The sequence below is a fragment of the Anas platyrhynchos genome, chromosome Z (genome assembly GCF_047663525.1).
Source record: "Anas platyrhynchos isolate ZD024472 breed Pekin duck chromosome Z, IASCAAS_PekinDuck_T2T, whole genome shotgun sequence".
Taxonomy (NCBI): Eukaryota; Metazoa; Chordata; class Aves; order Anseriformes; family Anatidae; genus Anas; species Anas platyrhynchos.
In genome coordinates this window covers 65,039,225-65,066,016 of record NC_092621.1, presented here as the reverse complement: position 1 = coordinate 65,066,016, position 26,792 = coordinate 65,039,225, and the positions used below count along the sequence as shown (strand labels likewise).

The window sequence follows — 26,792 nt, the reverse complement described above, 5'->3', positions numbered from 1 at the left end:
ACTTCAGACTGGGCTTTAATTTAAACTATCAGCAGTTCATGTTCTAGAACAAAAATATGCTTCTGAGTATTTTGTTCAGGATGAAAGCTTGGTATTTCAGTTTATTAATTTTTAGCTCTTACTGCATGAAAATGATTAGTAAGTACGTGTTGTATTTACACCATTCATTTTCAGGAAAACTATATTGCTTCAATTTTACACAAGAATTTTGATGGTTAGTTACTGAACTAGTTTTATAATTTTCTATAGCTATTTACTTCATACTTTCTAAAACATCTGGAAACAGAAGCTGAGTGAGAGGAGGACAGTGAAAGCTCAAGGATATACACTAAGGTAATAAAGTATAAAGAAATTTGCATTGAGTCATGCTTTGTGTATTTTGTGGAGACTTTTTTTTTCTGTATATCAGTTCATAATCTTTGTACATAGACTGCTACCCACAGAAGAAACATTATATGTTACTGATCCAGGAATAGAAACAAAGACATTTCAACAAACAGGTCTCTTATTTAAGGTAATTTTGGAATATCTATTTACATCTGGAGCTTAGTAATGCACTGGATATTTCCGGAAACAGGCCCTAGTGTCTTTCAGTTGGTATGTCAGGCTAACCACTGTATGTGTCCACTTTGGGAGCTAACTAGTTAGAAAAGTGTGTTTTCTGTGCTTTATGTGAATGAAAACATATATGGGAGGAATAAACAGAAGCAAAGAGAAGTCACCTCATTCATTAGTATAAGCCTGACCTCTGAACACTCGCCATTTTAACTGGCCTAAACATTGGAGCATGTGTAGCTTGGTCATGTTCTAAACAATAGTTTTGTTCTATAAAATATCACAATCATTACTGGGATCCTGGTTTCTCCCTTTCAGTTTACTTGTCTTACAGTGAGAAAATGCTTGAAAACACCCTATCTTGTCAATATTCAACAGCTTTCTGAAGAGCACAGTTATACGTGTAATTAACAAGAAAAAAGTTTTGTGAAAAACTGCCTCAAACACCATTAAAAATGGTGACATTCATGCTTTGGTTTTCTGACTGATTAACTTCTGTATACAAGGGAAAAAAAATGTAATAATTTGTTTTAATCAGAAAACCCTCCCTGCACATAATTTAGGGAATGTAACTGTCAGATGAATGGAAAATTAGCTAGAGTATAAGGACTGAGCATGGGCATGTAGTGACAACATAATGACATGGAAGTTTTATTCATTATTGACTTGTTTTTAAAAGGTTATTTCCCATGGGAACTTTGGTTTTTGCCATTTAAGGGACTGAGGATTGGTAAGTAAATGAAATGGCTGAAGCTTAAACCTCACAAAGATAGCAGCATCATTCATACCCTTTATGTATCTTCTTGCACTTCTCTTCCACCTCTGGAATTTATACATTCAATGCAAAATTGAAGGCAGCCTGTGGGATTCCATTTTCAGGGTGACAAATCAGACTAGTTCTTGTATTGGGAGTGCAATGCTTTTTCCTCTTTCTTTCCCATGCTGCAAGTTTATTTGCTTCTTCTCAGAGGTGCATGTCACTTGGCTGGAGCCTTGGAGGATTCAGCTGATGGTGCTGGTACTTGCTGGCTGGCTGGTCATCTCACTGGGCCCTCAAGAGAAACATGATGCTACTTTTCTGGCAACTGAAGGTAACACAGAAAGGATAGCTTTCCAAAGCTCTTGGTTACATCCACATCATAAACAGCATAACATAAGTGCATCTGGGAAATGGGAAGACCCATTTTTCCACAATAATGTATTGTGGAATTGTATAATTGTATTGTTGCCATCACCATCAGAATTGACTGGGGTCAAGTTTTCCCAGGGGGCCCTTTATCAGAGCAAGTATTTATTTTTGGATCTGTCTCTTTATTTCAGTGAGTTTTTGGTTTTTTTTCTTTATAGAACAGTTCTTGATGGACATATGAACATTTCTCAAATTATTCTTTGTTAAATACATGTATATCTACTAGCCAAGTAGCAGAAGAATGTATTATCCTGGAACTGAAAGACTAGGTACATATTGCCTCTATCCAAAAGTTGTTTCTGCCATACAGTGTATGGAGAATATGGATCATATGTGGGTTTGCACTCAAGTTTATGCTTTAATGACTAGTTATATTTTCTCTTGTGAAAGGAGTAGGGTTGTTGTTGTTCTTTTGTTTTGTACTTTCCTAGCTATTTGCTTGTTGGAAAAATATCTTTGGTAACAAATTATAATTCTGTTGGATAAAATAGGGAGCAAAAGAGATTTAAAATACCGTTTCTTTTTTTCTTTCTTAAAAAAATCACTGCTTTTTGTCACTTTTCAGTTGTCAATAATCATTGATTGTGTTTACCTTTATACATTCACAAGAACCACAGTAGTTACCCTATTATGACCTCTTTTCTCCAGGCTCAGTTGAGCCGGGAAAACATATGCCCATAGTTACTCCATGTTACTCCTATGTTAAATATGTTATTAAAAAAAAAAAAAAAAAAAAAAAAAAAAAAAAAAAAGAGAGAGAAATTGAGAGAGAGAGAGAGAGAGAGAGAGAGAGGTAAAGTCTCTTTGTGTGATTTTCTTGGGTTTAATACCTGAAGCTCCTCACATGAGACCTTTGGTACATTAGTGTTGTCACTCAGAGATTCCAGTATCAATGGGAAAGTAGCCAAAATGTTGCTCTTCTTCCTTTTCCTATGAAAGTTAACCTAGTATTTCCTTCAAAAGATATTTCTAAAGAACTTACAGGAACAAGCTCTGGTTCAATTCCCAGCACGTGCTGTGCACCTTATCCTCTCCTGCTGCAATATTTGGTTCTATCACTGTATTTCCTTCTCTTTTGTAATTGTAGCTCATGACTGACCATTTATAAAGCAACCTGGGGTTTGACAGTTTCCTAATGAGATGTTACAAGCCCTCATTATGGCTACTTTCAAACGGCTGAATGCGGTGTCTTTTTTTTTTTTTTTTTTTTTTTTTTGTCATGGTTTTCACTTCAGTGAGAAGGTTTAGCAAGCAGGAATTCTTTTATTTCATTTGTAGCCCCTTATAGCCCCTTATTTTCAGTTCTCTAGAGAAGATGATTAACAGAGCAGCCCTAGAGAGATTTAAGTTTTGAATGTTGAACTCCACTTAAAGTAGTCAGTTCCTTTTCCCAATTTAGCCTAAGTTTTGGCAACTTAGAGATACATTTTCATTCTCAGGTACTCTGAACAATATCTTCTCTTTACCCCAATCTAATCTTTGGAGATAGTCTGATGCCTTTCTCATGTTGTTTGGCGGACACATGAGAAGACTGTTAATCATCCTCTACATCCTACTTAGCCAGCTGGATCAGAAGATCCTATTTTCTAGGCAGATTTATCTGCTATACTGTAACCTACTTTGAGATTTCAGCCCTCATTCCACTGGAAATAAACAATGTAGTGATGAGAAGAAATCAGCTCCTTTCCAGATTTTAAGGTTGTTACCAAGTCATTATTCTCTGAAATGTTGCAGGACTCCTTAACTTTCTAAGAAAACAGGCTACGGAATTTTGAAGTTGGACACACAAAAAAGCTTACATACCTCAGAATTTGGCCTTCATGTCTCTGTGGTATCAGGCTTCATTTGAAAAATGGGTATCTATCTTTCCATAGATCATATTTCTGGCAATAGATCTTCCAGTATGATACTTATATGGTATACATGAAATTAACAGGAAAATATGTATGGTAAGTGACTTTATTTTTTATGTTCAAACTGATATACTTCGTAAGATGTATTTTTTATAAAGCAAATATGTGGTTCTCTAAAGATATTCCAAGAAAATCACTGATTTATTCTTAAAGATAAATGTGATGTACAGACAATTTTTCATTTATATATTTGTCTAAGAGTGGAATGGCACCAAATACATATATATATTCAGTCTCATACAGACATTCTCAGAAAGAAAGAGGGGAGTATTAATTTTTCCTTTTTTGTGTGGAAGAAAAAAATACATAATTTTTAATTCAAATATAATCAATTAACATTTGCAGTGCCTGTTATATCTCCTGCTACTTTCAGTTTTCATTATATATTTCATTAGCTTGAACATACTATTGTGTCACTTGTGCAATAGCAGTCCTCTACATGAAACAATTGTCTATTAAACTACTCTCTACCTTCTGTAACATTTAGAAGCTACATAGTGAATGAGGCAAGGAACAGTAAAAGGAGATTATTTCTTCAGTTAGCTAGCTAAAAGTCAAAAGAATTTCTCCTTGTCATCGAGTCTCCTTGTGATGAGATACTACCTATTTAGGACAATTTTTTACCTGAAGTCTGTTAGGTTTCTCATTTTTTAAACCTCCAGCTTGAGATGCTGCTGATGCGGTTTGCATATTTTGCATATTTTGCTGTCTCTGACATCAAGGAGGTTTATGTTTGCATTTACCAGGTGATGTAAAAATCTTCAATAATCTTAGAGAACAAGAGGAATATGTCCCATATTGATACCCCAAAAGGTATCAATATCTCAGGATTACCTCAGGATTCAACCTTAAAGTATCTGTGATAACAGTCTCCATCTATAGAATGGGTGATGCTGAAAGGTGTTCCATATAAACATAGCGGTATATGTTACAGAAGAGTTCTTCAGAAAATCTGAATTACATATCAACAGGAAGATTTAACAGTGTGACCTAGAGAATGGTTTTTTGTTTGGTTGGTTGTTTTTTTGCTTTTTTTTGTTGTTGTTGTTGTTGTTTTTTTTCAGTGAGCATTTTTCATATATGGCAAGGAGTAGATGTGTGACCTGTGGAAAATAGTATCTAATTTAATATTGTGTAAATCCACTTATTTTTCCCAATGATTACATTTGTTACTTCATTATGAAATTGTATTATTCCGATTATATTTTATAATATTATAATTATATTACTATTTAGTAAGCATTTGCCTGGCAAAGTCCAGATAACTTTGGAAACTAAAACAAAAAATGTTGATCTGTTCGAGGGGAGGGGTCCGCAGAGGAATCTGGATAGACTGGGCCAAAGGGCCAAGGCCAACTGTATGAGGTTCAACAATGCGAAGCACCAGGTGATGAGGGCAAATGGCCTCAGTTTGCACCAGAGAAGGTTTATGTTGGATATCAGAAGAAACTTCTTTACTGAAAGGGTTGTGCAGTGCTGGAATATGCTGCTCAGGGAAGTGGTTGGTTCACCATCCCTGGAGGTCTTCAAGAAACATGTAGATTTAGAATTTAGTAGTGTGGCTTAGTGGTGGACTTTAGTACTACGCTAAAGGTCAGATTAGTTGATCCTAGAGGTCTTTTCCAACTTGAATGATCCTATGATTCAATTATTATGTTAAGCATCACTCTTACTCAGCTGTGGTAATCCCTGTGTAACATGGATTCTTACAAAGAAAATAAATGAGGAATAAAAAGAAAAAAAAATATATTTTTTCTTTACATTGTGTGTCTGCAACTTAGGAAATAATGTAATATATATCAGCAAAAAACTTCTTTACCTTTCTGCTACCTACAATGAAACAGAGTGTCTGATAAAAATGACCCTTCTGCACCACCCCCAACTTGTCTCCTGTGTGTCCTTTGTGGTTTGAAGAAAACTCATTTTTACTACACCTTTCCTGATGGAAGGCATAAGACAGATGTGGATTATTTCTTTTGCCATCTGTCTTGATGTACATTCTCACAGACTTGAAGGATCAGAACAGTTGTTTAAGTTGACCTCTATTACACTTTTGGAGCATTTGCTTAAAGCATCTATAATTAAAGTTCTTTGTAAATTTCCGTGTAGATATAAGATCTTGACCTTGGGTTCTCCTATCATTTTGGTGTTTGATCCCATCTAAACCTACTATGTTATGAATCTACCAAATTTACCCATTACATGCTGTTTCTTAATTATCAGAGATATCACTATCAGAGCTGAAATTTGGGACTGATGCATTTTACTAGAAATCTTTAACTGAGAGCACATCTTTGCTATCAAACTTCCACAAAGTGCTACAGGGCATTTTTTTCAATTATCACATACAATAGTGTAAACCATTAATTTGTAATAGCAAATGCAAATACCTAGAGTATTTCTGAGACACTATTCCTTCTCTATTAGACCTATGATGCCAGACTGAAGGAAAAAGAAGAATGATTTAAAACACAATGAATTTCAAAGATATTGCTTGTAACAATACATTCATTTTTCTTCACCTCTTATTTCAGTGTTGTATCTCAGGTTCTGGTATTGTCAGCATTTTCTATAACTCTGTTACTTATTAGGTGTACCTTTCTTTTTCTTTAGGCAGTGTAAGTCTACAGACTGAATATCAGTCAAACAACTAGACTGAATAAGAGACTTCAAACTACTAGAGATTAAGAGACCCTCACAAGTAATTTTACTATGAAGAATTTTTGTTGTTGTTGATGTTGGTTTTTTTCCACTTCTTTGGAAGCTTTTTTTTTTTTTTTTAAGGGAATATTGATTTGCATGATTGCTATTTACACACTTTTTTACATCTCTTTAATAAGTGCAAGATTATAATAAGCATTTTTTTGCATGCAAAAATGATACTATTTTGATACAATGATACTATTTTATGTGCACAAGCCAAGTACATATTTTGGAAGGTATCTTCTGGGATGATTCAAAGTAATCCCTTATTTTATTTTACTCTGTTGTCTGGCCTCTGTAAAACAGCTATTTTTCTTCTGCAGCTGATATAAAGTAAATGGAGAGGATTCTAATTTTACTTTGCTGGTGTATAAATGTGTCATTTCATACAACTAGCTGTTTTTCTTTGTAGCAACTTCTTTCTCTCTGTTTTAGCCTGCGGCTCCCCTTTTTATTTGATCAGTATAGTTTATATCATATTGCAGGCATCACTTCTTCCCAGGAGAAAAACAGGATTTCAAATTGCTACTCATGATTCCTAAGGCGAACTGAGAGCACACTGACTGAATTAATGTTTCCTTTAGTGTTTTCAGGGCTTATTGGTTTCATTTCCATTAGCTCATGGATTCATTGTTTTTTCAACCACTAATAAAATTATTTTTTCCAATGACTGACAATTATTTTTTTCCAGTTGTTTACAGTTCACCCGAATACAATTTCTGTTAACTAGAAAATTAATCAATCTGATTATTACAGGACAAAATAATTAAAAACACACTAAGCCTAGAGTACCTTTTTTCTATCTATGCCTTCAAAAGGAAATCCACGTAGCCTGACATTCAGGTTATATTCAGACTTAATGTCTCTAGGAACAGCTCTTCCAGAATTGGAACTGTTGCTATGAATTTCCTAATATACTTAATCCATAAAATGATTTATATTTGCTTGCTAAAGTGGCTTCCTGAAACATACTGAAACAACTCTAATTAATAACACTTTTAAAGAGAGTTTTCCTCTAACAGTAATTCAATTTCCACTGAGAAATTCCCATCCCTTACAGTATAATTTCAGTAGCCACAGTTCATACATTGCCATTATGGTTTGATAGAATTTATCTTGCTTAATTTTATCCCTCAAAATCATTGTATTCTCTTTATTGCAAACTTGATATTACAGCTTTGAAACCATTCGCAAATCTGCCCTTGACATCGATGAAGCAAACCTGGACTTTAAAATACCATTTCCACTCCATATTTGTATGCAACAATGTAGACATAGATTCCTTATTCCCCATAGAGATAACATAAGAAGCTTCAAATGAGACATACAGTGTAGCTGAACTTAACATGGAAAACTCATCTTCCTCATCAAATACTCAGTTTACAAGAAGATCAGCTCACAGAAAATGAGTAGTAGCTTTTGTACTTGCATTTAGTAGAAAAATAATTTTATATTTAGAAAGTAACGTACTGATCCTTTTAACATCCATTTTCTATCTGAAATCCAACTACATATCATACTAAACTCCTGGAATTAAAAAGAAAAAGTATCTTAGAGGGGTAGTATGGCTGCCACCAAAGGTAATATTTACACCACCTGACACCAAATCTTATACTGAGAGGACAGGGTATTTGATGCACACCACCGTCTTCCAGATCACACAACAAGATGATTCAACACAGACCTGGACCAAAAATTTTGACCATCTGTCTTTCACCAAGGAGATTGACACCTTTATTGATGTCAAGCTCACAGAGATTTATTGATGTCTAATTTTTCATTTCTGTTCTGGCAGCTCTTCCTCAAACACATTTCTTTTTGGATTTGGCCTGGAAATATTTTTGAAGTAAACTCTAACCCTTAATAGGTACCAGTGGGAAAAATCAACAAAAATAGGGGGAGAAAAAGAACTCCAGTCACCAATGAGGTGAAAAATAAGACTTATACGTAATTTCACAATGCAGTGCAATGTTTGTTTATTTGTTTGATTTTCATGCTAGTAAAGATATTGCTTATGGATAGATCAGGAAAAAGCTATTTTCTGAAAGCAATATGTTAGCATGTTTCACAATGGTGTTCTTTAACATTTTCAGTAGCCATTATTCATACCCATTTCAAAAAGCCTAAAGAGAAGATATGTAAAGTTGTGGATCAATTTTAAATGACATTTGGCACTCAGCATTTTAAAAATGCTGCTAAGCTAAATGTCTGATGTTTTCCCTCCTGCCCCTAGCCTCCATCACTCACTGGAGACAGGGACACTTCCAGTGGTGGGCTGAATCTGGACCTGAATGTCTATTTTTTATTTATTTTATCATGCAGACTTAAAAGTTGACAAGACAATGATGTGGTTTACCTTTCTTTAACTATATGACTATATTTGTGAGAAGTGGATAAGATCAATTCATTGGGTCTTTGGCTTCCTGTGGGAAGAATATGGAGTTGGAGTGGCTGGGACAAGAAGATTAAGCAGTTACTATGAAGTTCTGAATCTTTTGTTTTCCCATTTGACATAACCTTTAACTGAAAAGTCAAAGCTTTAAAACATCTGTTATTAAAATATTGTAAGCCAGTGTTAAGCTTGCAACTAATTTTCTTTCATCACATTCACACAAATTAATTGTGTATAGCATAGTCAAATTTGTCTGCTTTATTTTTAATTGAATCTATATCAAGGCTCCAGCCAGGGGTTTGGTCTGTCCCTGCTGTGAGGAGCATGTTTGTGTTTGTCTTCGTCATCCTATTAAACTGTGTCAGCATCCTGGTTGTAGCTTTTGGGAACATAGTCTTTGTCTTTGATGCTGGGTACTACTTTCTAGCAGTACATTGTATACCTACCGCATAAGCTCTTTTTAACCATCTAGAGATCACTGAAAGCTATTGATATCACCTAACCTCATATTGTATGAGATTTTGTGGGACTCTATCAACAGATACACATAACTCTGCTGTTGTTGTCAGGGGAAAAAAATACAGTAAGGATGATGTCTGTTTAGGCACTTACCCTTATGTCTGTAAGAGCTTCCACAAGCTCCTGATCAAGAGCTGATCAGGACACACAGCATCCTCTTAGCTGAGTTAAGTGGCATCCAAAGTAAAAAATTTGATTTACAGGAGCAATGTTTCTTTGCACTAGTCTATCTTTTGATGGTCATGTGAAATTTTATGAGATAATTGCCATTGGATGCATTAAAGGGGTTGGGATGTCTCTCAGAAAAAGTGTAGCAGACATTCCACTCTGCTTCCTATGTCTGATTTGGAACAGGAGTGGAACATCCATTTTGGTGTATTTGCTTAGTGGTTTGACTTCATTTGTCATAGTCATTATTGGTCATTAGCCGTAACAAGAAGAAAAATTTGCAAAGTGCAAAAAATTTTTTGCTTTGTCTCTGCCAGGCAAAACAAAACAAAACAAAACAAAACAAGAGAAAGTCCAATTCCTTGTTTTTTACCACTTAACATCACCTGCCCTGTTTCAAAGACACATTAATCTCCCCACTTTTTCCTGCCTTCTACCCCTCCATTCCAGCCCATAAGAAGTCTTTTTGTTTAAGATTATTTGGACAAAGTACTGAACCCATAGGTTCTGGTGATGTCAGATATCAGAAGTGGTTTTTTGTTGTTGTTTGTTTTGTTTTTCTAGGCAATCACAAGCTAGACATGAGTAGGGAGCTATATACTCAATTTCTGTGAACTTCAATATCAAAAATATTTGCCATATGAAACTGCCTGTGAATGGTGAATAAAGCAATGCCTACCTGTATAGCAAATTTCAAAAATGACTTTGGGGTTATTATTTAGAATAACAGGACACAAGCAGTAGTAAAAATCTACCTATATAACTCTTTCATCATCAAATTTACTTTTTAAATGCTTGAAAATTACTGCTAGGTCTTTGGAGGCAGTGAATTACATAACTGCTTTGTCCAGGACAGAGGTCATTGTCTCTGCTTTTTCTCCTTGGCTTCACAATATGGCAACAGTGAGAGCAGCCAGCAGTCCATGGTCTCCTTATACTAATTTTATCAGGTATCAATTGACAACACTGCAAAATGCTGACATTTTTCTCACTGATATTACATTATGTAAAATTTTACCTTGGGATGGACTGCGATGCTAAGAAAAAATGCTGGTGCAGCCAAAATACTGCTGTATAATGCTGTTGTGGCAATAAGGGACCTATTGTTTTGTATTATACTTGGCTGAACAGAAGCACCTTATAATAGCAAAATAACATTTACTTTATGAACACATTTCAAATCACATTTAAAAGCACACCATTGATTTTTCTGCACTGTGTATTGTTAGAGGTAGTTGCATTGCGTGATAGTGTTCTTCAACTCTATCATGTTTTTCCAGAAAAAGAATCCCCAAAGGACTAGGGAGTCTTTCCCTTTTCAGTGAAATCTTCCCTTCTCAGGCACTACTGATAGCAGGGTTACTTTCAGAAGCAGCCTCCACATCAAATCCTGACCATTTGAACCCCACTGGAAGCATGGGTATGATGCTTCCAACAATTTTCCCAGGCCCTCAGACAGCCTGTCTGATGCATCACTGTACATTCCTGCATTATGGACAGAGCTATCATGTAGCTTCCTGATAAAGGACCTCAGTAAGAAAGAAAAGCAATCAAAGCCAAAGTAGTCAAATTAGCAGTCCTGGTAAAGTTATGCAATAATGTGAAACTTGACTTCAGCAAGGCTTTTGACACTGTTTCTCACAGCATTCTCCTCAAGAAACTCTGCTCGTGGCTCGGACTGGCGTACACTTTGTTGGGTTAAAAACTGGCTGGATAGCCGGGCCCAAAGAGTTGTGGTGAATGGAGTCAAATCCAGTTGGAGGCCTGTCACTAGTGGTGTTCGCCAGGACTCGGTACTGGGGCCGGTCCTCTTTAATATCTTTATCAATGATCTGGATGAGGGCATTGAGTGCACCCTCAGTAAGTTCGCAGATGACACCAAGTTAGGTGCATGTGTCAACCTGCTCGAGGGTAGGAAGGCTCTGCAGGAGGATCTGGATAGGCTGGATTGATGGGCTGAGGTCAACAGTATGAAGGTCAACAAGGCCAAGTGCCGGGTCCTGCACCTGGGGTGCAATAACCCCAAGCAGAGCTACAGGCTGGGAGAGGAGTGCTTGGAAAGCTGCTTGGCAGAGAAGGACCTGGGAGTGATGGTGGACAGTCGGCTGAATATGAGCCAGCAGTGTGCTCAGGTGGCCAAGAAGGCCAACAGCATCCTGGCTTGTATCAGAAGCAGTGTGGCCAGCAGGGCTAGGGAAGTGATTGTCCCCCTGTACTCAGCTCTGGTGAGGCCGCACCTCGAGTGCTGTGTTCTGTTTTGTGCCCCTTGCTACAAAAAGGACATCGAGGTGCTTGAGCGGGTCCAGAGAAGGGCAACGAAGCTGGTGACGATTCTGTGATTCTGTGATTCTGGAATAAGGTGCACTGGGCTGCAGGACAGACAAATTAAACAGTCCTAACTTTTAAATAATGTTTTACTGCTTGCCTTACTACATGGCCTTGCACACATCACTCAAACACTCTTTCATCTGTGTCACAGGGAATCCAATGCTTGTTTACCTGCCTAATGGGTATCTTGTGAGAATTAAGGAATCGATGTTCAGTAACACATTTAACTAATGTAACCAAATGAAACTAATTACATGTTTAAGCATTGTTGTTAAGCAGCTGATCCAAAGTCATTCTTGAAGGCAGATTGGAACCATAAAATTTGAAGTGAGGCATCTGATTTTGTTTCAGTTCATTATGGTCTCTGATTGTAAAATTTTCATGTGAACTGGGCAAGTAGATTTCAAATCAATTCTGTGATGTTAGAAGTTCCCCAAATCCCAAGTTCAGATGAGTTTTCTGTAAGCACCTTGGAAGTCAAAGAGCCTTGCTAGTTTACTTTGTGCTGGGGAATCAGCTTGTCGGACATCCGACCATATCAACAGCTCCAATCTTTTTTATATAGATTATCATTATTCTGTCTACAGAAAAGTGTAGGCTGATTAGTCTGCCGCTTCTGACTGGAAAGTCAAAATACTCCAACTCTAACTAGTGTTTCCCCTCGAGACTAGAAAAATCCAGTCAAGATGTGTTACAGCTGTACAAGTTGCTCCATATCTTCATGCCAAGAAACATGATTCCTAACTATGTTACTGAGCAATTAGCACTTGGACACTTCCAAAACAGTAACTGAATACCTGAAGAAAACGTTCCCCTCAAAAATATTATCATAAGACCCCCAGAGGAGACTTCACCATTATGCTGGCAGAAGACACCAGTCAGCAACAGGAGAGCTATCTCTGCAAATGTTATTTGAATATAGCGATGCTAATTTTGGAGCTTTCAGGTTTCCAGGATCTCTTTTCAGGACACCACAGTTACTGTGTTAATCTGCCGCAGGAGCATTTCCTGTCTAAAACTATGTGTCCTTAAATACTGAAGTAATGCTATGATCAAGAGCAGAGTTATTTTGACGTGACCTGCCTTTCAAATGAAAAATTGTGTTACAGGATAAGATACTTAGGAATTGCCAAACTGTAACAGATGGAAGGTGCACAAAATTTTCCTATGTCTGAAAAAGACTCACAGCACGCTACTTAGAAAAAGAAATAGGTCATATATTTTCCCCATGGAAATATATTGGTATCCTGTGCTAGAGATTGTACATGGATGTGTACGTTCAACAGCCTACAGAAAATCTATCTTTAGGTTGCTTTTTAAATATATAAATTGAGACTCTAGTGGGAATACTTCTATAGTCTTCTGTTTTACGTATCCCATGAAAAAAATATTTCCTTTTGTTTTAAGCTTGCAACCGTCTCTTTCTTTTGAGAAGCCATAAATAATCTCACCACCATTCATCCCTTTACAGGATGTTTCATTCAAGGATATTTCTCTCATCTAGGATATTTCTCATAGACATGCAACCCACTTCACACATCTGATCACACAAGTGGCCCTTCTTGGTGGTATTTCTGTAACTTTTATGAGATAAGTGACAAGAGCTTAAGTATACTATTTAAGAAATAAAATAAGCTTTTGATAATGAACAAAATGGTGATTTCTATCTACTTTTCAACTGCTTTTCAATGAAGCCCAGATACTTCCCTTGCATTTCAGATTGACACTGACCATTAAACTGATGTCCACAGGGAGTTTTTTCAAGTGATTCCAAGTCACACACTTGTTTTCAAAAGCAAACATAACCAATACATATAGTTTACTGTGATTTATGTCTGCTGGAAAGATGTTATTTACATTTCTGTTATTCACAAGCCATCTTAAAATAAAGCATACTTATACAGATGTCTTGATTGCAAATTATAAAAATTAAAAGAATGTCAAATGTCATTTGAGTGTGTGTTTTATTGCCATAGTAACCCAAAGGTAACCGAATAGGTTAAGCTACAAATTACATACTCAGCTATTTAAAGACCTCAATGAAATAAAGTCACTTAATCAAGCTTATCATTGCTGGTACTATGTAATCAAGACAACCCTATTAAAGCCAAAGTCAAAATGCTTCATGTTTCTGTGTTGTCTCTGTTCAAACAGCATTCTGTATGCTCCAGCATATCAAACACAGACAATCAATGAACGTTACTTGTTGTTACAAGCTATGTTTTGCTACCGTGTTAAATAGACATTAGTTTTCTTTTGCAAATTCTCCACATTGTCACTTTTCTGGCATCATTTGTAATTAAAGCTTAATTTTTTTCAAACTTATCCTTTCATATGCTAGATGTTCTTCAGTTGCGCACACATCTTAAGCAACAACAAAAACAGATGCTCTGAAAAGTGCACTCCTGGGTTTTCTACTTCTAACTCAAAATGATATGCTTGGAATACAATTTTAAGCTGTGTCTGTTGCCAAGCAAAATTGCATTATAATCAAAAGCACACAGAACAAGGGTAGGAAAGGGAAACAAAAAAAATCCCACCTCTTAGATTCAGACATTGTGCCAGAATAATAAAAAAATCTTTATTTGGAAAAATCAGTACACCTATTTTCTGCAATTTATTATTCCTAGTAAAGCAATAGAAATTTAGATTGGTTGATATGTCAGTAATAACTTACATATGCATTGCACTGTGGTACTTTTCACACTTTCCATCATGAAATATGGAAAGTTGTTCTGTAAACTGTAATACAAATAACTGCTTACTCCACAGATACATGTACCTTCAGCATGTGTCCAGAGTTTTATGGTCCCATGAAATCAAGTGCAGCATTTGTTATTTATCCTCATCTAGAACTACACCAGGAAGTGAAAATAAAGTAAAATAATAAAGTAAAATAAAATAAAGTAAAATAAAATAAAGTAAAATAAAGTAAAATAAAATATAAAATAAAATAAAATAAAATAAAATAAAATAAAATAAAATAAAATAAAACAAAATAAAACAAAATAGAACAAAATAAAATAAAATAAAATAAAATAAAATAAAATAAAATAAAATAAAATAAAATAAAATAAAATAAAATAATAAAATAAAATAAAATAAAATAAATAAAATAAAATAAAATAAAATAAAATAAAATAAAATAAAATAAAATAAAATAAAATAAAAACCTGTTTGTCCAAATGAAAATGCAAGAATTTTCAGAGGCCTGACCAAGCTATAGTGCAATGTTCAGGAAGAAGATTGTAAAAACCCAGAGAGGAAATCATCACTTGAATTTAACTCTGAACATATTCATGGAAACATTTTCTTCCTGTATGACAATGTTATAGACTTGACACTTACATTACCTTTTTCTGGCATGAAAAATCCACACCATCATTACAATAACTAATTAATGTAATAATTTCCAAATAACAAGGTGGCTACTCAAGGGTTGCTACTTATCCTACCTTTAAAAAGCATGTTATGGGAACACAAATGATTACTGTATACAGTTGGAGACTCCTTTTTCATCCTCTCCTAGTGGACTTCTCCTGCAGTGCACATCTTCCCAAGGATTCAAATAGCAATCCAGAAAATCACTTCAGCATTTAAATTTAAGCATGTGAATAAATCTCTTCACTTCATGGGAAACATGCTTAAACTTAAGCATAAATTTAAACTGACTGACAAGAGCATATGGTGTACTATAAAGAAATGTGCCACCTACCATTTCATCAACATTATGTCCTACAGCACCTGAGTTTTCTTTGGAAATTGTCCATCTTGTTAAAAAACAGGCCTAAACTTGATTAGCTTATAAAATGTTGGATGGCTTGCAGTCTGAAGTAGCTCAGCTGCACATGAGTGGGCAAAATAAGTTTTGTGCCAGGAAAATAGACTCCCTCATTTTTCAAAATGAACTAATTTTTCCACTGCCTTTTCCTTCATATTAAGATAAATCATTAGAAGGAAATCACAGTTTATTCACCTCATGAAACATTTACCATCTTGTCACTATTTTAATCATATTGATTTGGACCTCAATCCTGTTCTGGATGAGTTCAAAGGAAACGAGGTCAAGCCTATAGAAAATAAAAAATAGCTTTCAGCAACATAATTCTGCTAAAATCATTAACAAAAAATAAAATAATTATTTTATTTATACAGCGATGATTTTTCTTTTTCACATTCTTATGTGCTTGCGGTTTGACTCCAGTAAACCAAATACAGAAAACCCCAATCGTTTGAACTTCTCAGCCAGCTCAGACAAGCTTCATGTGTCTGGAAGCACTAGCATTGACTAACCACTCTCTCCAGAGCAGCTCACTGTATCTTCCATGGTGAAAAAAATCTTAATTTCATACAGTGATGGTCAATAATGCATTAAGGTGTAGATCTACAGCAAGACAGGAAGAAAAACTTTTGAGGTAATCCAGAATAGTACTCGAACATCTAGAAAAGATTTATCCTTGCTGTTTCTCAAGTATGAGGTTATGCAGAGAACCAGTTTTGTGTACACATGTATATCTATGGTTAACAACTCAATTTTAACATTGGTGGAATTTTCTACTGCGTTTGTTACTCTGGGGCTTGCTTTAAAGTGTTCACGACTCCATTATTTCACAATCAACTCTTATACAACCTAGCGAAATATGTACTGTTCAGTGGGGACTAGTTACACGCTGAGTTTCATATATCAAAGTTTTGTCATTTCTGAGTTATGCTAAGGAGAAAAAATCCAGTTGCAACAACTTTTCTCTTTTCTTATTAAAAAGAATAGTGTAGTGTTTTCACTCAGGAAGAAAAAAATGAGAAACAGATGAACATATTTTACTCCAACTGCAAAAGGGGGGCAAAAATCACTCTTGTGCAGAGACCATCCATATATAATTGTAAAGCAGAAAGGTGAGAATTATGGAACAATGAATATCTGCAGACAGGTACTTTCAGCAACAAATGTTTTCAATCTTAATCACATCTACATCTCTTTCCCCATCCTCCCCAGTGCTTTTCTGATCTTTTTCTCTCCCTTTGCTTCTCCTTCTTAGCAAGACAGGAAGAAAATCTTTTGAGGTAATCCAGAATAGCACTTGAACATCTAGAAAAGATTTACCCTTGCTGTTGCTCAAGTATTAGGTTATGCAGAGAACCAGCACATGTGCACGTTGGTTAACCATAAGCCTATGGTTAACAGCTTAATTTAAACAGCAGTGGAATTTTCTAGCATTTACTCTGATACTTGTTAACATGTTGTAGGTAGTTACTAAACTGTCTTTGCCCCTTTTCTAAGTTAGTAACCATCATTCATCCCTCATCACATAGCCCACTTTTTGTTGTTTTTGTGGCTATCTGTTGACACCTGAAAACCAATAAACTCACTAATAATTACACAGCTTGAAAAATGTTGGTAGCAACATAAGTTTAGCATGGTTAAAACAAATATTTGGATTTCAGTGAACTAGAAGCACTGGAGGGCTTCTAGCATGGGCCTAATGCCCACAAACCCAGCTTTTTGAATACTTATGCCAAGCCAGCCTGTCAGCAGTTAGTGATAAAGTTGAGGAAGGCAATATCAAATCTAAGGAATGGGGAAAGGGAACATGACAGAAAGGTAGGCAGCAAATTCCAGCTACACCCTGAAAAACTGTGATTCATGGACATGATTATATTATTGCCATGAATTGCACTTTTTCAGAAATTCTTATCTGTAATTAATTTACCAATTACACACCATTAATTTGTTGTGAAACTCTATTTTCCCCCTCTTTTCCCATGTAACCCCCTCCAGTGAACTAACCAGTTGAATCCTTGGTAATGAACTGACAGACATGAATGATCTTAATAGCCATAGGCCATCCTCATTTTTCTATTTTGTCAGACATATGGTATTTCAGAAGAGGTATTTACAGCGTGCTGGTAATCCTTGTGAACAGAAATGGTGCTTGAGCTTCACAATTTCACTTTATAGATAGCTTTTTCTGTAACTAGCCCTGGAACATAAAATGGCCCACTTTGGTGGACCCAATCAAGTTTCTCTTAAGCTAATCAGTGAGCTCTCTGACAGAGCCTTAAAAATGTTTCAGTGCTGATCAAAACCAGATGGCTGTCATTAGGAGTTTTTAATCTGACTATGTCATGTTGATGTACATTAAGTTCAGTTCTCTATGCATCCTTTTATATGCCAATGACCTCTTAACGACTTTAAATCTGAAGTCCCCTCTAAAGCTGAATACACTACATTGCTGATATACACAAAAATGAAGTGTGTATGTTTACAAAAGAACTGCTCCAAATACTTGTCCCTCCCCAGTGACAGCCTCTCAGCTTAATGGTGTGCACGGCATTTTGTTTCATAATGAATTTGTCCTTCTCTGGCTATACCATTATTCTTTCCATTTCTGTAAACAAAACTAAAGTACAACCAAATCCAAAAACATTATGTATATGCAACTGAATCTGTGCGGAAAGCTATCAATCCTCTAACATACAAACACATGAAAGATAGTATGTGACACCTCATTCACCTTAATTAGAGCTTATTAGAACCTGCTTTGATTCTTACAATGGTGAATCCAAAGCTCTTATCTGACAGGTTAATGAGGATCTGAAATGAATAGTGTTACAAATGAGGATCTGCTGAAATTAATCATCTGTTATTATTAACAACACCAAAAGCTACATTTCTAAAGATTAGATTATGTAAGATAACGTACAAAAAGGAAGCAGCCAAAGTAAAATGTTATCAAGTAGTGGGTTGTTTCCAAGCCAAAATCAGAACATCAGCTGATTCTTTTTTTGTTTTGTTTTTGTCTGAGAGAGAAAAAATGAAGCTATTTATTTCTAAGAAAAACTGTTTTGATACTTTCAGAGGTTTTCTTTAAAATCAATTTTTTTTTAACATAGGGAAGGAGAAATTCTTCTATAGGAAAACTTAGTTGAATAATGAAACACCTTTGTCATAGTGGATGGGGGAACTACAGTATAAAAATTTAGTTATACAAGACTTGAAGTTGAGAAAACTGAAGCCTCTAAACCAAGAAAATGTCAAGTGTATTAGCAATAAATTTCTAATTTAAGAACTGTTTCTCTTTTTCCTTCTCCTTAGCTTTCCTGGAAGGCTGGAATCTTTTGGAAAGGCAGCTTCAAAGCTGTGAAGTTGGCTTGTGTTGTCATTCAAGATTTCATTCTCTACAAAGCAAAGAAATGGGGGAAAACATCTTAACAGAGGCTGTTCCTTTGAATACTCTGTCTTCAGATCTTTAACAGAGTTGTTTCTGCTGACATGACTGCAATACTGGAAAGAGGACACATGATAGAAAAAGAAAGCATATGTTAGTTTGATAATACTCTCCTGAATTGCTCAGTACATAATTTTTTATCCTTTTCCTTCTTCTGTCTGACCATATGGTGGTTTTAAATCAGGTGGGTTAAGCAATCCTAGAAGGAAAAATAACTCTTAGCAATTAATCTGAAGTTAGAACTAATCATCTGTTGTATATCTGATTATTTTATTTGTTTATTTATTTATTTATTTATTTATGGAAAAGTAGAATTGCCAGATGGCTTTTTGCATTACTTCTGTGGCGTGACTCCATTTTGTCCTCCCTTATCCTTTACTTCCAAAGATAAACAATTCATATTAAATACCTGCACAATAAGCATTTTCTGTGTCGTAATAATTTTCATTGCCCTTTCCTACACCTTTTTATTTTTCTCTTGATAGATGGTATTTTATCATCTGAGATAGGTTGTCCAGAACTGAAATTTTAACCAAAGCATTCTGTGTATTAAAATAACATTACACCACTATCAGTGTTTCTTTTTGTACTCTTCCTAAGACAACCTAACATCTGCTGTTTTTTCCTCTCATTATTTATGCTGCAGAATTTATTATTGTTACTTATTTTTAACAGTATGCATGATAGTGTGTACATTTTTCTTGGTATAACATTTTTTTTTGGTTAGAATTACAGAATCAAAGAAGACCTTCAAGATCATCAAATCCAATTGTCAACCTGGCCTATTAAATCCCACCACCAAACCATGTCTCTCAGTGCCACATCCACATGGATGTGATAAACACCTTCAGCTAAGGGGACACCACCACTTTCCTGGGCAGCCCATGTCAATACTTAAAAATCGTTGTGGGATGCTTTTGCAAGTTTGCTGGATGGTTTCTTTCTACTTACTATACTTCACATTGTGTTTCAGTTGCATTTCCCTGTAGAGTCTTGTGCGAGGATCCTTGAGATTTATTTATTTATTTATTTATTTTCATTTTCTGCACTGATCATGCCTAGCTAACTAATTTTTACTCATTTGTAAGAGTGATAACATTTTTCCTGGTATATGTGCCCAACAACAGACTTCCTCAGCAGAAACATTGTATGCAGCTGTCATCAATGAATATATCTGCTATGACCTTGTCTAAAATGATTCTTGTTTTCAATCCGCCAGTATTCTGTGCCAGAGAATTCCACCCACTAACCATTCGCTGTGTGAAAAAATTGTTAAACATACTGCTTGATAAATTCATTTAGTGCTCATTCCTGTACTGTGAGACACTGAACAAATATTCCCTGCCTCTCTCCTTGATCCACTGATGACTTCATGGGCCATTCTTTTCCCCTTTGCTCTTCTTTCATCTCTTTTCTAAGCTGAATTTTTTTATTGCATTGTCTCTTTGGAAAGAAATTATTTATAAATTCTGAAAATTATTTTTTGGCTGTTTGTTTTCTCATAAGTATTATACCAGTTTGATTCCATCCTTTCTGAGATGGAAAAGGTACTTTCTGTAGTGTTCAAGAATAGCCTATAGCATGGATTTATACATTTTATTTTCATAACATTTCCTGATAAAACTTACATTTATGCTTGCCTTTCTTAACTGCCATTGAACTGACTGTTTTCAGAACTACTCAAAATGATGATAAACCCTCTTAACAACCTATAGTTGTGCATGTATAATTAAGTTTTTTTTTTTTTTTTTTTTTTTTTTACTTTATTTTTTTCTGCATGTGCTTTACTTAGCGTTTATAGACACTGTATTTCATATGCTGTTACCCACTCCCAAAGTTTTGTAAAACTACTCTTCAGCACTTTACAGATAAAAGTAAATATCATTTTAGATTGAGAAAATAAATTAAAAACTAGTATATTTGTCTTTGTCCAGACAAATAAAGATAATAGCATGCATTGTGGGTGAAACACATGGTCATATCTCATCTGTACAGGTCCTGTCTGTCCAGTTGCTCTCTCTTAGAGACCACCATCCCTTACTCGTCCCACTGAAAGGTCTGAAAAAATCCCACTGACTTTACTCTGGCCAGGATTTCACTCATAGTGATTCAGGAAGAAGGAAGTGGCTGGAATAGGAATTCATAGAAGTTTGAAATCATCTTGCTTCCAAGAAATTGGAGCAGCCTCACTTGTTAAATACCCTGAAATATTTTCTTAACCACAAAGAAAGACCCCATAGGAATGCTAACATAGTGTTCTCTCTCCCTCTCTCTCTTTCGTCTGATATTTTGTCACACTTTAGCTATCTATAATTACCATATTTTTGCAAACTGGTGAAACAGGCAGCATTTTCAACTTCCCTCTGAACATTTTGTGAGGCAAAACACAGAAGTAACACCTACATGTTGAGGGTTCTGGTGCTGGCCTTCTTCCAAGCATCTTTTGAGACTAGCTGTAAGAAATCTAAAAGAATTAGACAAGTTGGACCCTACACACCCATATGGAACTAAAAATCTAATGACAACACAGGAAACTGTCAGCTGGTTCTTGAAGAGTCACACAAGAAAGAAAAGCCTTACCAGAAACCTGGTTTATTGAACCTAACTGACATGAACAACAACAAACCAAAATTAGTAAAAGCATGTGCCTAGGGCAACCTACTGCTGTTTATTTATTTTAAGTTTCCTAGAGCTGCTTATTCTTTCAGTTTCTTTGTTGGACTTTGTGATGCAGCAGTCTCGCAATGGCAAAATGTTATATTATGATGGACAAAGATAATGACAATCAAAGGCAACATACATTTCTGAATAAATAAAATAAAAAATCCATTGCTTATTAGTTTTCCCATTGTGACCTTTTACTTTGTCTAGTATAAAGAAAGAAAAAAAAAATAATAATGGGCTTCTCAAAGTACTGTCTTGTCTTATAGGTAAGGTTGAGAAGGTCTGAATACTCCCAGTTCTCTTCAAGTATCACATCTCACTGCCAGAACTCACTGTCCTACTTCATTCTTAAGTATAAATGGATCAGAAGACAAAACCATTGTTTAGTCTGCTGAGTTCAAGCTGGAAGTAGTTTGCTGTTGATTCATCATCTGCCTCAGATGTCCGACCGTCAGACTTTAGATGGCAGCTAATACATTCTTCTTCATAGTTCTGCATGGTTCTTATTTTCCTCTAACATATTGTCATCTCATTCCCTATTTATTTAACAAATAGATACTCAAGGAAGGTTTAATCATGCCAGACTCTGTTGGGCACCAAATCCAGCATCTGAATGTCACTGGCACACAGTCCCATACTGGCATCCTGAAGCCATCTAAGCTTTGAGGAGCAGTCCTCCAGGTGTTCAGCTCCTACTTGTTCCCAAGTTCAGATGTGTTCCCTTTCTCAGGCCTTGTCCCCATTAGACATGTTCTAAACAAGCTCTAACCAACCCCACAGAAGAGGCAGATAGATGAGGCTCAACCAGTAGATGTAGCACAGAGACCACTGCATTCATGTGGGAATAAGGCACACATTGTTTCCGAACTCTTCTCTGTTTGTGAAGCTTTGAACAACTGTCTCACATCTTTTTGGTATGTTTAGCTGCCGGCTTGGTTAAACCACAACAACACTTTAGTAACTTTTAGCCTCAGGAAGTTGTTTCAAAATCTGAACACATCCACCAGATTTAGGAAAACAGAGTTAATGAGAACAGGGAAATGTTACTTCTGGAAAAGCCTGAGATAATGGACAACAGCTTCACGCTGCCCCCTGAACTTGCCAAGCTTTTTTTAAGGAAACACATCTCATGTGGTACAGCAGCATTTCAGCTTGGGAGCATGGCTTCAACCTGAAAGATGCTGGATTTGTAGAGTTTTGCAACCAAAGTTCCCAGTCTCATATCTTCCTCTGTAAATCCGTTTGCTGTCTCTGTGGGATTTTCCAATCACCTAATTCTGCCTCAGACATTTCCTTCCAGGCTCTGCTCAACTTTTCTATATTTGCTATAAGAGCAACATTTTTCATACATCAGAGAAGCAAATAAGATGTATGGGCCCAGACTGGATCTTGGTGACACCAGGTTCACTCCCTTTATTTCATTGTCTTTACTTTCATTGCATATGGGTACAAACAGGAGAATTTGGCCCACAACATAAAAATGACATGTATTCACAACATAAACCAATGATTATATTACCACACAGTACGGCAAATTGTTTTTTAGGCAATAAAAAGTCATTATCATCTCCAAAGGAGCAATTACACTGCACACTGTGAGTGCATATTAAGAATATTACACAGAACTCCTCTCAGTCTAAATTAGTCTACTGACGTGATGACAGATCTGAAGACAGAAGAGTGCAGAAGACCTGGGCATTCTGTGTACTTAAAGAAATTTTCATTAGGGTGACTAAACTGGCATGAATATATCAACAAAGACATTGGAGGCAGATCCTTCTCCAATGTAAAATATTTATTTCAGTAAATCTAGGTTTGTGTAAAACAACTGCTCTTTACACTTTGAGAGAGATAAAGGAAACTGGCACAAAAGAGTGTGGGGGTAGTGCTTTATTTACCTAATCAAATAGGGTTGCCAGATCAGATTCCGTGTTGCACCAGTACAGCACATCTGCCTTGTATTAGCAACTCTTCAGTGCTCATTCTGCAAATGCACAGGGCCTTTCTTACAGGTCTGACCCTGCCTTCTGTGCATGTCCTCTGAGCCATGGGAGTGCTGTGAGTGTAAATGAGATTAGCGTCTGAACCAAATCACTGTCTTGACTGGACAGATGGACCCTGGTCTGTTCTGCTGCTTGGGTGAAGGTGCCACACGCAAGCACTTCTGTTGCTATTGGTTGTCTTTCCCTCTTAGAAATGATCTTAAAAGGATGAGAGGCTGGGAGGAAGATTGCTGGGGAAGATTTAACATGACTAAACCCTGAAGAGAATGTTTGTAAATCCTTTGATTCCACTTAGTTTGTTTCATTCAAAAATCATTATTTCTCATATAATCTGCAAGCCAATTACTGGCCTTGTACAGCTGCTTTTAGATTCTGCTGTATTTATTGCTCTAGTTAAAGCACAGACATGCAAGACACTAACTATGATATGTGAAATCAGATTCATTCACTGATGCACTGCAAATCTCATTGGAAGCAATGAATTTCCTTTATTTAGACCTATTCTGCCTCAATCAGTGGGGAAATATAGATTTTTTTTTCATTTGTATGAACAAGAAAGTCTTGTTAGTGATTTACCTCTGATGTTTATGGATTTCCCTTTAGCACATACAGTACATGGCAAATTGTTTCAGGCAATAAACATTAATTGTATTTTAGGACTCAGAGGTGTCACTGCCTTATTATATTCAGAACCTTGGTAAATTTTTCAGTTCTACTTTTCTTCTGCAGACAGAAATGCATAAGCTAAATAATGTTTCTTGACTGCTAAGCTACAATTTCTTCTTCTCCGTTTCTCACCAAATTTTCAGATTAACGATATTTTTAAAATGTATTAAATATTAAAAAAAAAAAAAATGTAAATGAATGTTTGTAATTATAGTGCCTGGTACCCTTCAAGGACTCAGAAAAGAAAAACTTTTAATCTAAAGCAACTTCACAAGCCACCAGAGCTAAAAGTTAATTGGAAATTAATTCCATATTCTGTGTAAATTATTTGTGTTAAATCATGTGTTACTTTATAAATAATATGTATTTAAGCAGGCTTTTGTAAGTACAAGATAATTAACAATAAACAGGAAGCATTATTCTGCAAAAGAATGCTTTGGCCAAGTTTGTTTGTTTGTTTGTTTGTTTTTGTTTTTGTTTTTGTTTTTGTTTTGTTTTTCTTTTCTCATCTATAGCGGTAAAAGAACATCTTACATTTGTACTTTATATGCAAGTCACAACAGTTCTGTTCATAATCACACTGTCTCTCTTTCATATATTCCAGTCACTTGCAAAATGTCTATGGTCTGCACAACAAAAAATACACATTACTATTGGTTTAGGGACTTGGGTTTTTAACCCACATCATTACACCAGCTTTTATTACAAAAACAAATGAAGGTCTAAACTGAGAATAATTGCAGAGCAAATTCTCATCTCGTTTGAGATTCTAAGATTTCAGACCATCTGTACAGAAAGTATATGTCAATAGTAACTCTTAAATTTTAGACTTTATTCTTTTTTTTTGCATCAGTCTACTGACATATACATAATGTTCTATGCCCAGCCTGTGTTAAATACAATCGAATCAATGCAGATACCTGAAAACTTTTATATGGACCATTAATTGAATTTTTAATTCATGTCTGGCAGTAACAAATACTGAGCAGCTTTTGCTTTGTTAGTGTAGGTGTTGTTAATGCACGTTCCACAACCATTTAAATGCAAATCTTCATGCAAATAATCATGTGAAGAGAGGAAAAAAAAAAAAAAAAAAGAGTATATTCAGCTGAAGACAAAGCTGGAAGGATAATAAAAAGCATGAGCACAGTATTAGTGGAGGGCTTTGCAATAAAAAAGCCTTTTTGAAATGCCAATGCAAACACATTAACTACTGCATAGAAAAATTCTCAAAAGAATATTATAATAGAGTATTATGCAAGCACGATTTCCAGAAAGTGAAATGAAATGAATTAATTTAAAATATATGTATGTTGAATACACGTTTGTGAACATGTAGTATTGTATATGCTCTCATGTCAGATTAATAAACAGAGCCTCAAGTATTGCCTACACACAAATATTTGTTATTTTGAATGTAAAACTGGAGAGGAATCATTAAACAGACTACTGTATAACCAAATAATGCTTTGGGGTGGCATTTGTACAGGAAAACAGGAAATGAACTGGGACTTAATAAACATAATTAAACTAGAGAACAGCAATTTTGGACCTGTTTACTCTGGAGAAGCATGATCTTGGAAAAAGTTGCAGTTTATACATTTCTCAAGGCCACTTAAGTGGCTAAAAACCACAAACCCCTAGACTGTGCTAGAACACAGAAATAAGCTTCCTGCCCACTAGTACCCTTTCAATATCTCCAACATCTCTCAGTCTGAGTGAGTTAGCCTGTGTGACATGCAATACATTACCATGGTTGGACAGAGCACTACAGTCTTAATGCACTGCAAGCTTCGTGGCTTACCATGGACTCGTTTGACACCAGTATAATGACAATAAAGCTTGTAAAGACTGCTCAGGCCATACGCTGAAAGAGGCAGCAGTCATTAGGCTGTCTGGAGTCAGATGCTGTCCAGGGCAGGATAGACACCTTCTTTTTTGGAGAGTAATTTCCACAAGTCCCTGCCCAATACAGTTAATCATCGAGTTTTGAGAGAGTTTGTCTAAAGTTTGCTGTAGAGGTCTTACACAGCAAACCTTACTGGATTGGCCCTGTGCCCCATTCACCATGATGGGAAATGTGTGTGCTGACAGGGGTGTACATTTCTGTCCCAGTAAAGTCATACACTTTCTGGGGCTCAGGAGCTGTGATGTGCCATGGTGATTTTTAACCTGCCAAATGCCATCTGGCTGAATTTCTTGGATCTTTGAAGCTGTGTATGTCTGATCCATTGGGCAGCGTGGTATAAATATGCATAGACAACCAGATGCAACTGGGAGTGGGTGGTTGAGGAGAAGGAAGATGTGCACAGTGGGGAAAATTCAGGAAGTGGAAGATCCATCAGGGAGTGGGAGAGGCAGAAGAGGGGTAAGAATAACATAATTGTTTGAATAGGACTTAGAATGAGACCAAAACAGAGGTTTATTCCCATGCATGGTGGACAGAGGAGGATGTGAGAATGAAAA

General features: G+C 35.9%; 1 long non-coding RNA gene across 1 annotated transcript; it reads left to right on the top strand.

Moving 5' to 3' along the window:
• The first annotated feature begins 248 nt into the window (after positions 1-248).
• LOC119714605 (uncharacterized) lies at positions 249-24,738 on the top strand. The gene is made up of 3 exons (XR_005261972.2): positions 249-333; positions 1,524-1,646; positions 18,861-24,738. It is a non-coding gene; the product is annotated as an uncharacterized lncRNA (long non-coding RNA).
• Positions 24,739-26,792: the final 2,054 nt, after the last annotated feature.